The sequence below is a fragment of the Sorex fumeus genome, unplaced genomic scaffold, assembly GCF_029834395.1.
Source record: "Sorex fumeus unplaced genomic scaffold, SorFum_2.1 ptg000055l, whole genome shotgun sequence".
Taxonomy (NCBI): Eukaryota; Metazoa; Chordata; class Mammalia; order Eulipotyphla; family Soricidae; genus Sorex; species Sorex fumeus.
In genome coordinates, this window is record NW_026606112.1 from 11,768,053 (window position 1) to 11,781,556 (window position 13,504).

Below are 13,504 nucleotides of genomic sequence, written 5' to 3' on the forward strand. Positions count from 1 at the left end.
AGTGTTTATTTATTTTATTTTATTTTATTTTATTTTATTTTTTTAGATATAAGTTTCCTTTTGGCAATATCACTACTCATTGATTAAATATAAGACACTATAAAACTATAAAAGACTATAAAACCCAGCTCCCGGAAGCGCGTGGCCGTGACATCTTATTATCTAGTTCTTATGCTGGAGAACCTGGCAGGCTACCAAAAGTATCCTGCCCACACGGCAGAGTCTGGCAAACTCCCAGTGGCGTATTCAATATGCCAAAAAACAGTAAAAGTTATGGGTCTCATTCTCCTGACCCTGAAAGAGCCTCGAATGTGGCACTTTCGAAAATCTTAGGGCTAAGATGAAGGAGACGTTACTGGTGCCTGCTCGAGGAAATCGATGAACAACAGGATGACAATGATATCTATCAACTCCAGGACATTATAACTGCACAGAAAAACAGTAATTCCTGAGAAATATATATTTTTTTAGGGTTTGCCTGTAAATATGCATGCTACTAGAATTTAACTTCAGTTACTAAGGGAAACTGATTTAAATTATCTGTGAGCACTGTAGTTAACAGTTAGATTTCCCAGGAGAGTGGAAAAGCACTTGTGTTCTTTGAGGGTTAATAAGTAAGGCACTTCCATGCTTGAAAACTTAATTTATTCAGTCTGGTCTTTGGGAATCCTACACATTTATAATCTTAACCATATGTGTATGTGGAAGCATAAACCAGTACAATTAGAAGCAGTTTTATATACGGTTGCTTCAGAAAGGGAGGCTACATCTTAATGACTTATCTCTTTAAAACGTTTGTATTTCAAATGGAGAAGAACATACTAAGAAGACAAACAGCATATCTATGATGAAGAAATATTTCCAAAATATTATTCTGTCCTATGGGTTGTTTTTGTGAAGTAACCTATAAGACAGAACAGAGTAGTAACTAATACATCTTGTGCCTCAATGTGGCTGATTTTATTTATTTGCAAATAAATGGGCTGTGACAATTATATCAATCTAGAAAAATGTATATATTCATGAACAAAATTACTTATTATTAGAAAATTAAAAATCAGTTATGATTTTATGAGAATCTGAAGAATAGCAGGACTTCATTTTTGAATGAGAGACATTAGGATGCTCAACTGAAGTTTTGCTATGTCATACTCCAATGTTGCTTCAATAAATTTGAAAAAATCAAATAGAGAGAAAGCAGTCTCAACTCCAAATACCACATTTATTTTACTAACATATAGTTTCTGTTCATTTAAAGATACATTAATTCTCTTAGCTATTGTAGGACTAGTTTACAATATCATATTTTCCTAAGGCTTCTGCATAGGATGGTTTTCTGTTGACCAATAAAACTGATGCAAACTGGAACTAGTTAAATGTCTATTCTTCTTTTAAAACATATCCAGGTGTCTATGTTAAACTCTTTTGCATTCTTGCAGGTAAGTGGCAGCCCTGGATGACTAACATGCCATGCTAAGTCTCTGCAAGTTCTTACAAACATGACTTATTGGACATGGTGATATCATCAATATTTCACATTGCTTCAGACAGTCTCTTTATATCCCCTAAAGTTATTTTCACAATTTACATACCTCCCTAAAGTTATTAAACCCTATGGATCAAATAGTCTTTGACTAGAAGCTTAAATATGACTCAAGTCTGAAACATGAGGAAACCACAGAGTCCTAAGTAAGGTGATGTGTTGGGAAATTTATCTGTGAACTAAGCCGACACCAAATTCCTGAAATAGAGAAGGAAGGGGAGAATGAGCAGGACAGAGAAGAGAATAAATAAGGGGACAAGGAGTGTGAGGAATGAGAGAAAGGAAGAAAAGTTTGAGCATGAGAAATAGGAGGTATGATCTTATGAGGAGAATCCTAACTCTGGAAAGAAACATTTTCTAACCTGAAATTGTATCATCCTGGGCAGGTAAAGAGAATTTATCTGCAGTAAGAAATGATGTGATCAGCAAATGGAGAGATTCATTAGACAAAGAAGAAAAGATGAAGAGCAGGTAAGAATGCTGAAAGAGAGGAGGAACAGAGAGGCTGAATATCCTACCAGACTCTTTGAATTCCTAGATCCAGTAACATCAGAAGTCACCATTACCTACACACATCCTGAATGTGAAAACCAATAAATCTTTTATTTACTGACTTTGGGACATGGGACTTATTTCTGTTTAAATTGGCACTTTGATAGTTTGCAGCTGAGATGTGTAAGATTGAATATTGTATTAAGGAAGGAAGAGCAATAGATAAAGAGCAAAAACACCTGGGTACTGACATTTATTATCATGTGGCAAGCCAGTAATTCATTTTAAATGTGAATTTTCTTATCTCTTGTGAGAAAGACAGCTTACGTTTACATGACACACTGTGTGTGTGTGTGTGTGTGTGTGTGAACTCAAATGCAAGAAAGTTAGTTGAAATATGACAATAGTTTCTGTCAGACCCAATTCCTGTGCAATTTCCACTTTGTTGCATGTGTGTGGGTATTTACCCATGACAAGGCAAGTGCAAAAGTGACTATCACGTGACCCATCAATACACTTTCATGTAAAAATTTCTTAGTCTAGAATTTTTCCTGCTAATATTTAAATTCACTATTCTATGCACATTAAATAATCTAGTTAAAAACATTCCATGAGCACCAAATTTGTAAATTTGTTCTGTTGCTTTTAATATTTCCTAACTTTAATGTTAAATTTCCAGGAAACAATGAATTCATCAGTTTAGATTCCTTATTTGTGTACTCTCAGTGCATTTATGTAGTAAGTGTTCTATGATAATGATGATCCATCAAAGACAAGTTACTGAGTGTGCTATATTGCAGATCAGACAAAGTCAAAGATTTCTTTGGAGGAACCAGAACAGCGATAGTGCAGAGAATAGAGTTTTTGGTTTGCATGAGGTTAACCTATGTTCCATCCCTGACAACACATACGATCCCCTGAGCCTGACAGGAGTGATCCCTGAGTATTGAGATAGAAATAAACCCTGAACACTGCAAATGTGCCCCCCCCCAAAAAAACAACAAAAAATACAAAACAAAAATTATTTCTCAGGAATTAAAGATTAGCATATATGTTATATATCATTATAAGAGTTGTATTTTAAAATTAAAAATGAATTTAAGAGAGTTGTATCATTTGGTTAATAGTCAAAAACATGTTTAATTTGTTGTGTTTATGGGTTACGTGCTTGATCACCTGATCACTTGATCACTTGACATCCCATTAATCATCGACCTGCTTGCGTGGGCGCCAGTAACGTCTCCATTCATCCCTGTCACATGCTAATGTAGCCCAATGGCATCTGCTCATTCTAGGAACATGAAGAGCCTCAAACTGATCGTGCAGGGTCTTGACAAAAAAGTCTGGCCATCTCGTAGGTGGACGGCCACGTGATCTTTTCACATCCTGTGGAATCCAATCGGTAGTGGCTCTAGTCCAGTGGTCATCTCAAAATCTCATTATGTGTTCAGCCCACCTGATTTTCGATGCCTTGGCAAACGAGACAGCATCCCTGTTTCTTGAGCATTGATGGAGGTTGGCACTCCAGAATCCTTCTCTCATTTGAGTGAAGCATGATACTACAAGCATAGCACTTTCGATTCCTCTTTGGAAGACCCAAATTGCATTCTCATCCTGTTTGAGTAGAGCCCATGTCTCTGAGGCATATGTTAATGCAGGAAGCACAGTGGAATCGAAGAAATGTGCCCGGAGCCTGAGCTATTTAACTATTTCTTTGATGTTCTTGAAGGCTTTCCAAGCTTCTCTCTTCCTTCTGTGCAACTCAGGTGCCAGGCTATTCGCCATGTTGACTTCTCGATCTAGGTACACAGAACTGTTGCATTCGGATATGGTCGTTCTGTTGAGAGCGAATGGAGCATCAGGAACGAGGCTGTTTCTCATAAACATTGTCTTTGTGAAATTCAGCTATAGTCCGACCTTTCCACACTCACGGTCAAAGTCAGCCAGCATTTGTGCCGCTTGGCTGATGTTTGGTGTTCTAAGAACAATGTCATCAGCGAAGGTGAGGTGGTGTAGTTGCTGACTGTCTATCTTCACTCCCATTCCTTCCCATTCCAGTTGTCCCATGATGTTCTTGAGGGTGGCACTGAAGAGTTTTGGTGAAATGGTATAACCCTGCCAAACTCCTCTCTTGACATCAATGATCATCTCCCTGTAGAATGTGAGATCCTGGTGGTGAATCCCCAATACAACTCACAGAGGATCCTGATGTATTGACTTTGAACGACCTGTTTGGCTAGGGCCTTGATGACCGCTTCCATCTCAACAGAATCAAAGGCCTTCTTTAAATCAATGAACGTTAGACAGAGGGGCATCTTGAACTCCCAAGAAACCTCAGTGAGTTTGGTTATCATGTGGATATGGTCAATGGTGCTGAATCCTTTTCGAAAACCAGCTTGCTTGCATGGTTGTCCTTCATCTAGTGTTCCGCCAATCCTATTCAGGATGACTCGAGTGAACAGCTTATAGACAACAGACAACAGGCAGATCTGACTATAGTTGCCAATGCCGTGCATGTCTCCCTTCTTGTAGTACAGTAGTACAGTCCTGCTGGTTTTCCATTGGGACGGAACCTTGCATTCAGACAGGTAGCATGTGAAGAGTCAAGTCAGTGTATTGATGAGTACTGACGGCAGGTTCTTCAGGTGTCCGGGTCTGACCTTGTCTGGGCCAGGTGCTATTAGCTTCTTTACCAACAAAATAGCATGTTGGATTTCAGAAGGGAGAACGTTGGGACATATCCATCCTGCGGAATTTGGTATGTGGGCAGATGGACATGGCTATCAAAAAGATCGGAGTAGAACTCATGGATTATTTTCTCTTTTGCCCTTCTGGAATATGTGGTAGATCCATCAGGATGTCAGAGGGTAGTCATCCTGGTCTTGTAGTTGGTGAAGGACAGGTGGGCATTGCGAATGCTTTTCCTAGCTTCTGCCACATCTGCCAGCACTGCTGCTGTTCTCTTTTTGAGGTCTTCCTTGAAACATCTCTGCACTGCTTTGCAAGCTCAGACACTCACTTGTAGTTGCCTGAGGCTTGAGCCAAGCCACGTTGGTGAATGAGCTTGAGAGTTTTCGAAGACAGTCCTCTTTTTGTGGCTATCTCTCTCGGTGTTCCTCACACAATCATGGAGGTGCTGAACCAGTCGATTGTATTCCTCATAGCGTTGTCAATGACGGCATCTTCCCATGTTTCTGCAATAGTGCCAAAAAGCTCTCAGTAGGTGGTCGTTCTGGGAGTTCTCTTCTTAAACTTTGCAGCCCTTTCTCCCTGCTCTGTGAAGTAGAATTTTGCACGAAGGAGATGGTGGTCTTATCCTGTTTGGAATTTTAGGACAACCATGACATCGGTCAGGCAAAACCATTGATTGAATATGATGTGGTCAATTTCATTGTGGAACCATCCACTGGGAGACTCCCATGTCCACGTTTAGATTCTGCCTTCTGGAACTGTGAGTTACCATAGATGGTCTTGATCGACAAGGTGAACTCGGACAGTCTCTCACTCTCTTCGTTCCATTCTAGGCCATGGGTTCCGATGTGAAGTTCTTCAGCTGATCATCTCGGTCCTATCTTAGCATTAAAATCACTAACAATGATCTTGTAGAAGGTGTGGTCTTCTTTATAGAACTTCTCCAGCCCCATGTAGAACTTCTCAATTTCTCCTTCATCATAATTGGATGTTGGTGTGTAGACAATAAAGACAGAAAAAGAAACTGCTGGCAGTGAGCCACATCTATTCAAGTGTAATCATCCATTTCCACTTGTTAGGAATTTGAATGAATCGATGTTTATGGCCAAGTTTGTGTTGACGAGTACACCCACAACACCGATACCTCTTTTGTTGCATGTTCCGAAGAACAGTTCTTCCCCAGTGTCGAAAATGGCATGATGTGATTGACGCCTTCTCGTCTCTGTTAGACCAATGATATCATACTTGATCTTTTGTGCTTGCACCATCAGGTCCTCAATGGATGCATCTTATGCCAACGTACGTGCATTGAAGTACAGACAGTCATTTTTGTTCTTCCTCATTTTGGCAGCCTAGGTCGGTTCTGAGATTTTATGAGCCTCTCCTTCCTCATCCTTCTCAACACTGCCATATTGGTGGCTCTTTAGGGTCAGGAGAATGGGACCCATTGTATTTACTGGTTTTGGCATATCAAATATACCACGGGTAGCTTGCCAGGGTCTGCCATGCCGGCGGAACACTCTCAGCAGCCTGCCACGCTCTCCAAGAGGGATAGAGGCTTTTAGGGAGGCCTCTAATCACCCTTACAGGAGTTTCCATGCTTCAAACAATATTTTAATGCATTCATATATGGCAAGTAATCTTGTATTAAGTGTTTTATGATGTGTAAATTCATAAACACAGGTCCGGAAAGCATCCTGGAGGATGTCCGTGGCTGGGTAGTGGAGGTAGTGGAGGTAATGGAGGTCTGCTGGACTGCTGGGAGCAGGTAGAGGATCTCTGCCCCTGGGTCCGTTGAGACTGGAGTCCGAGGTCACAGAGTTCCGCTTCCCTGGTTCTCTGGGGCTTCACTCCTGCGTGAGTCTTGACCCAAGTGTCCGTATTACATGCTATAGCTAATTAACCTGTAAACTTTAGCAAGTTACCAAAGTGTTATTGTCCAATGTAAAAATGATAAAATAACTCTTTTCAAATTTTAAATAAACCTAAAAGTTAAAAACTGTTTTCCTTTTTTATGAGCAATTTGGATATCACTTAGTCCATAGAAAATGGCATAATATTCCATTAGCAGTTCATTTTAATATTCATTTTACATACATTTATTTAAGAAAGAACAATTTATGGCATTGGCTGTTTTTGGAAGTTAAACCAACACATTGATAAATTATATAATAAAAATTTTGTTTTTAAAATTCTTCTTAGATTTCTATTTTCATGTATGCTATAAACAAAAGAAAATATTGGTCGTTTAGATAGATAATAATTGATTCTATCTGTAGTTTTCATACTGTTTTGTAAAAAAGCAAAACCTTAAAATATTATGAAAGGGAAGCTATTTACATTGATAAAAGTTAGTATCCTAAGGATAGTTTCTTATTATAAATATTGTATCTTCAGTCAAAATACATTCACTTCTGTGTATCTCTAAAAATCACTTTGAAAATTAAGATACCCAGTTTATTTCTTTATGAGAAAAAAATAACAAGCACTTACAATATTATAGGTAAGTGTACAGATATTTAATGGCAAAAATAATTTTATTTAGAGAAATGTGGTTGGGGAATGAGAGAAATGCTTAAGAAAGAACACTGTCTTCTGCAAAGAAACACATTCCCAAAATATAAATCTCAGGTGGAAATATGTATGACCCCAAGATAATTATTTCTATTAAAGCACCAAGATTCGTGCAATTATTTATAATTGAGTTTTATTCATCATGTGTTCTAGCACCATTTCTACCACCAGTGCCAGATTCCCTCCACCAAAGTCCTCACTTTTTCTTCCACTCAGCCCTCAAGTCTGCCTTCTTGACAAGAGCATTGTAAGTTTTGTGACTGAAGTTTGGATCTCTTGCTTCACTCTTGTTGACTCTGGGTTTGCAAATGTAGCCATATTTCCCCTCTCCACAACAAATGTAGCTAGGATCCTTGATCCCTGCCTCTTGTTACATCCTGTCTACTTTTTTACTACCTGCCTTGATTTATTTTCCTATTTCAAGGTCTCAGGATATTTGTGCCAACATTAGACCCAGAGGACACTGGAAAATTATTTACAGTATTTATGCTATACAATAGATATGATACTATATAGAATGAACGTAAAATTAACAATAAAACTACAATAAATTACTTCCTCTCCTCTGAGAAATGATTTCATTCCTCCCATATTTCTTTGCATATTTAATTAATAGGTTCTAATTTAGCATTTTCCTTTCCTTAGATTATCTAACAGTTTATTTAAAATTCTCTCTTTAAATACTTTTGTGAGCAGCAGTGTAGCCAGAAGAGAAGCCTGCTATTTTTAGCATAAAGGTAGTTAAAGAAATAGTTTAGGTCACCTCTAATTTTTAATTTATTGTAATTTAAGTTACAGAACGATTCAAAAGGTGTTATTTGCTGGCTAATTGAACCTAAATAATTGAATCATATCTCAAGTTTTTCTTGTTCTCAATCAAGTACCTTTTCCATTAAACAAAATAACTTTAAGGGAGGCTATTTACCATCAGTAGAGAGAGAGTAAGAGAGAAACTGTCTGCCATAAAGGCAGGGGAGGGTGGGATGGGGGTGAGGGGTAGGGATACTGTGGACATTGGTGGTGGAAAATGTAGACTGGTGTGAAGGGATGTGTGTTCGATTATTGTATGACTGAAACTCAAGCATGAAAGCTTTATAAGTGTTGCTCATGGTGATTCAATTTTTAAAAAATGAAGGCTATTTAAGATAGTATAGGTAAAACCTTACTAAATATTGTTGGGTTTTTTTTGGTGGGGAGACCTGATAAGGGCTTACTCCTGACTCTGTACTCAGGGATCACCCATCACGGGTGGGATCAGGGGACCATTGTGGTGACTGGGATCCAACTCTGTTTGGCTATGCATAATACAAACAATCTACTGGCTATGCTATATCTCTAAGCCCCCAAACTGCCTATGCAATATTGTTAGAATAAGGAAAGGATGCATTTGAACTCATTACTGTTCTAATCTCTCTACTACTAGTATAAACAATTGAATAAATGAGTGAATAAAAGATAGAAGCATGATATAAATTTTTCTTTTAAAAACTGTTGTTATAAGAGCTAGAAATATAATGTTACCTGTAGCTTCCATTAGTGTATATGTGCTGAGTGATAATGAAGACAAAGTTATTCCTTTTTAATAAAATGTTTTTCTTCCTTAACTATTAGTCATAATAATCAATTCAGTAAGTGCATACTGTGTATGAGGGCTAAGTAAGAAAGTATCCATAGAATAAAGAAAAATGAAATTATGAAATTAGAATAGTCAAATTTGAAGAAAATTACATTTACCTGCTAATGCAAACATTTGAAGATTTCTATTGGTTATAATTGTATTGTTTTCTATTAAGTTCTGAATATGGATAATACCCTGATCCAAAATGCCAATTAACTAAGTTCCATATTTTAAAATGAATATTTCTTTGTGAGTTGGTTAATGGTAAAGATTGACAAAATATTATAGAAATAATTTAAATTCAGAAAATTTCTGGAAGAATAAGTTGGGGCTACATATTAGAAGATTACTTATTAAATGGATCAACCCAGAAAGCTATCTAAGACCAGTGATACTATCAGATAACTAGTAAATCACACTGTCTTCATCATTTAGGAAGTCGCCCTTGCCACACCCAAACAAAGCTAAAACTGTACTTTGAAATTAAATAAGAAAGAAAAATCACTTTTTAACAATGTGTTGGATAAAGAGACAACAGGAAAAATTACAGAGTCAGGGCCCTTGCCTTGCATGTAACTAGCACCAGTTCAATCCCTGGAACCATATGCTCACCAAAGCACAAAGCTGGGAGTAGCTCCTTTCCCTCAGTACTATCCAATTTACTCCTCAACTCCTCCCCTCAAATAAAATTTATTATAAAATAAATATAAAATAAATAAACATAATGGTAGCAATGACAACAAAACAGAAAATATTGACAGAAAGTTGGCTTCCTTCCATTCCCCATTTTAAAATGCTGTTATTAGAGTTTCTAAGTGATAGGAGAAAGTTTGCTTAGAATTTGTGCAAGAAAACCCAAGAAACAAAAGTATTTTGTAATTTTCAAAAGTACAAAAAGCTCATGACTTCATCTCTCCTGACAGCTGCATAGTATTCCATTGTGTAGATGTACCAAAGTTTCTTTAACTAGTCACCTGTTCTTGGGCACTTGGGTTGTTTTCAGATTCTGGCTATTGTGAACAGTGCTGCAACAAAAATAAAGGTATGATGTCATTTCTTCTGTGCTTTTTTTTGCATCCTTTGAATATTTTCTCAGAAGTGGTATTGTGGGGTCATATGGAGGCTCAATTTCTAGTTTTTGAGGGACTATCCATATTGTTTTCCAGAAAGACTGGACTAGATGCACGTCAACAGTGAAAAAGAGTCCCTTTTTCCCCACATCCACGCCAGCACTGGTTGTTTTAGTTCTTTTGAATGTATGCCAGTCTCTGTGGTGTGAGATGGTATCTCATTGTTGTTTTGATTTGCATTACCCTGATGGCCAGCTTGAGGAGCATTTTTTATGTGCCTTTTGTCCATTTGTATTTATTTTTTGAGGAAACTTCTGTTCATTTCTTCTCCCCATTGTTTTTTAAATGCATACCATAAGACATTTTAATCCTTTTTTTTCCTTAAATTTTTATTAGTGAAACACCATGAGGTACAGTTGTAGACTTACAAATTTTTGTGCTTGGGTTTCAGTTATACAATGATCAAGTACCCATCCCACCACCAGTGCCCATTCTCCACCCCCACCCATCCCAGTATCCCTCCCACCCCTCCCATCCCCCATCCCACCCTGCCTCTGTGGCAGGGCATTCCCTTTTGTTATCTCTCTCCTTTTGAGTGCTGTGGTTTGCAAAAGAGACATTGAGTGGCAATCCTGCTCAGTCTACAGTCTACTCTCATCATGCATTTCCCATCCTGAGAGGAACCTCCCAACACCCTTTATTTGGTGCTCCTTTCTCTATCTGAGCTGCCTTTTCCTCTAGAGTGTGCAGCTGTCCTCAAAGCCATGGAGTAATTCTCCTGGAACTTATCTTGGCTATTTTTGGGTGTTAGTCTCATATTCTGTTACTTTATGTTCCCCAGATGAGTGCAATCTTTCTATGTCTGTCCCTTTCTTTCTGACTCTTTTCACTTAGCATGATACTCTCCATGTAGTACCACTTGTATATGAATTTAATGACTTCATCTTTTCTAACAGCTGCATAGTACTCCATTGTGTAGATGTACCAAAGTTTCTTTAACCAGTCATCTGTTCTCGGGCACTCAGGTTTTTTTCCAGATTCTAGCTATTGTAAAGAGTGCTGCAATGAACAAACAAGTGCAGGTGTCACTTCGACTATACTGTTTTTGCCTCTCTGGAATATATTCCCAGGAGTGGTATTGCTGGGTCAAATGGGAGCTCAATTTCTAATTTTTTGAGGATAGTTCATACTGTTTTCCAAAAGGGCTGAACCAGTCAGCATTCCCACCAGCAGTGGAGGAGAGTCCCTTTCTCGCCATATCCATGCCAGCATCAGTTGCTTTTGTTCTTGTGGATTTGGACCAGTCTCTGTGGTGTGAAATGATATTCCATTTTTGTTTTCATCTGCATCTCCCTGATGATTAATGACGTAGATCATTTTCTCATGTGTCTTTTAGCCATTCGGATTTCTTCTTTGAGAAAGTTTCTGTTCATTTCATAGCCCCAGTTTTTGATGGAGTTGGTTGTTTTCTTCTTGTGGAGTTCAACCAGTATTTTGTATATCCTTGATATCAACCCCTTGTTGGATATGTATTTGGAGAATATCTTTTCCCATTCTGTAGACTGTCTTTATATTTTGGTCACTGTTTCTTTTGAGGTGCAGAAGCTTCAAAATAAAAGAGGACACCAGGAAATGAAAAAATATCCCCTGTCCATGAATCAGGAGAATTAACATTGTCAAAATGGCAATACTTCCCAAAGCACTGTACTAATTCAATGCGATCCCTATTATGATATCCATGACATTCTTCAAAGAAATGGAGCAAACTCTCCTGAAATTTATATGGAACAATAAGCCCCCACAAATAACTAAAGCAATTCTGGGGAAAAAGAAAATGGGAGGAATCAACCTCCCTAACTTCAAACTCTACTACAAAGCAGTAATAATTAAAACAGCATGGTACTGGAACAAAGGTAGAGCTGCACATCAATGGAACAGGGTCAAACATACTGACATCTCCCCCCAGGCATATGATCATCTAATGTTCGATAAGGGGGCAAGAAATGTGAAGTGGAGCAAGGAAAGTCTCTTTAACAAATTGTGCTGACAAAACTGGACAGCTACATGCAAAAAAGTTGACTCAGATCTGTCCGTAACACCAAGTAAAAAAGTAAGATCAAAATGGATTAAAGACCTCAACATCAGACTGGAATCCATAAGGTACACTGAAGACAATGTTGGCAAAACTCTCCATGACATTGAAGCTAATGGTATCTTCAAAGATGTCATGCCACTGACCAAGCAAGTGAAAGCAGAGATAGACAAATGGGACTATCTCAAACTAAGAAGCTCCCCATTTTTTGATGGGGTTGCAGGTTTTTTCCTTGTACAATTCTACTAGTATCTTGTATATCCTGGATATTAATCCCTTATCAGATGGGTATTGGGTAAATGCTCTTTCTCATTCTGTAGGCTCTTTCTGTATTTTGGTCACTGTTTCTTTTGAAGTGCAGAAGCTTCTTAGTTTGATGCTGTCCCATTTGTTTATGTTTGCTTCCACTTGCATGGTTAGTGCAGTTTCATCCTTAAAGATGTTTTTAGCTTCAATGTTGTGGAGAGTTTTGCCTACGTTTTCTTCGATGTACCTTATGGATTCTTGTCTGATATTGAGGTCTTTAATCCACTTTGATCTGAATTTTGTGCCTGTCATTAGACAGAGGTCAGAGTTCATTTTTTGCAGGCAACGTTCCAATTTTTCCAGCACCACTTGTTCAAGAGTCTTTCCTTGTTCCACTTCACATTTCTTGCTCCACTTCACATTTCTTGCTCCTTTGTCAAAGATTAAGTGGTCATATATTTGGGGGTCTGTGACAGAATCTTCGACTCTGTTCCATTGGTCTGCAGGTCTGTTTCTAGCCCAGTACCATGGTGTCTTTCTTAATTACTACTGCTTTGTAGTACAGTTTGAAGTTGGAGAGGGTGATGCCACCCATCTTCTTTTTCCTAAGGATTGTTTTAGCTATTCCTGGGGGTTACTGTTCCATATGAATTTCAGGAATGTTTTGTCGATTTCTTTGAAAAATGTCATGGGTATCTTGATAGGGACTGCATTCAATTTGTATAGTGCTTTAGGCAGTGTTGCCATTTTAATAATATTAATCTTCCCTATCCATGAGCAGGGGATGTGTCTGCATTTCCTTTGCTTATAAATGGATACACATGGAGAGTATCAGGCTAAGTGAAATGAATCAGAAAGAGAGGGACAGACATAAAATGACTGCACTAATTTGTGTAATATACAAGAACATAACATGAGGCTGACACCTAAGGACAGTAGATACACAGGACAGATAGATTGCTCCATAGCTGGAAGCCTGCCTCATGAACAAAGGAGAAAGGCAGCTGGAATAGTGAAGGTATCACTAAGAAAAAGATGACTGGAGGAATTGGGTGGGATGGGAGATGTGTGCAGAAAGTAGATAAAGGACCAAACATGATATCCTCTCAGGGTCTGTATTGCAAACCATAATGTCCCAAAGTTGAGAGAGATTATGGGGAATCATGTCTGCCATGGAG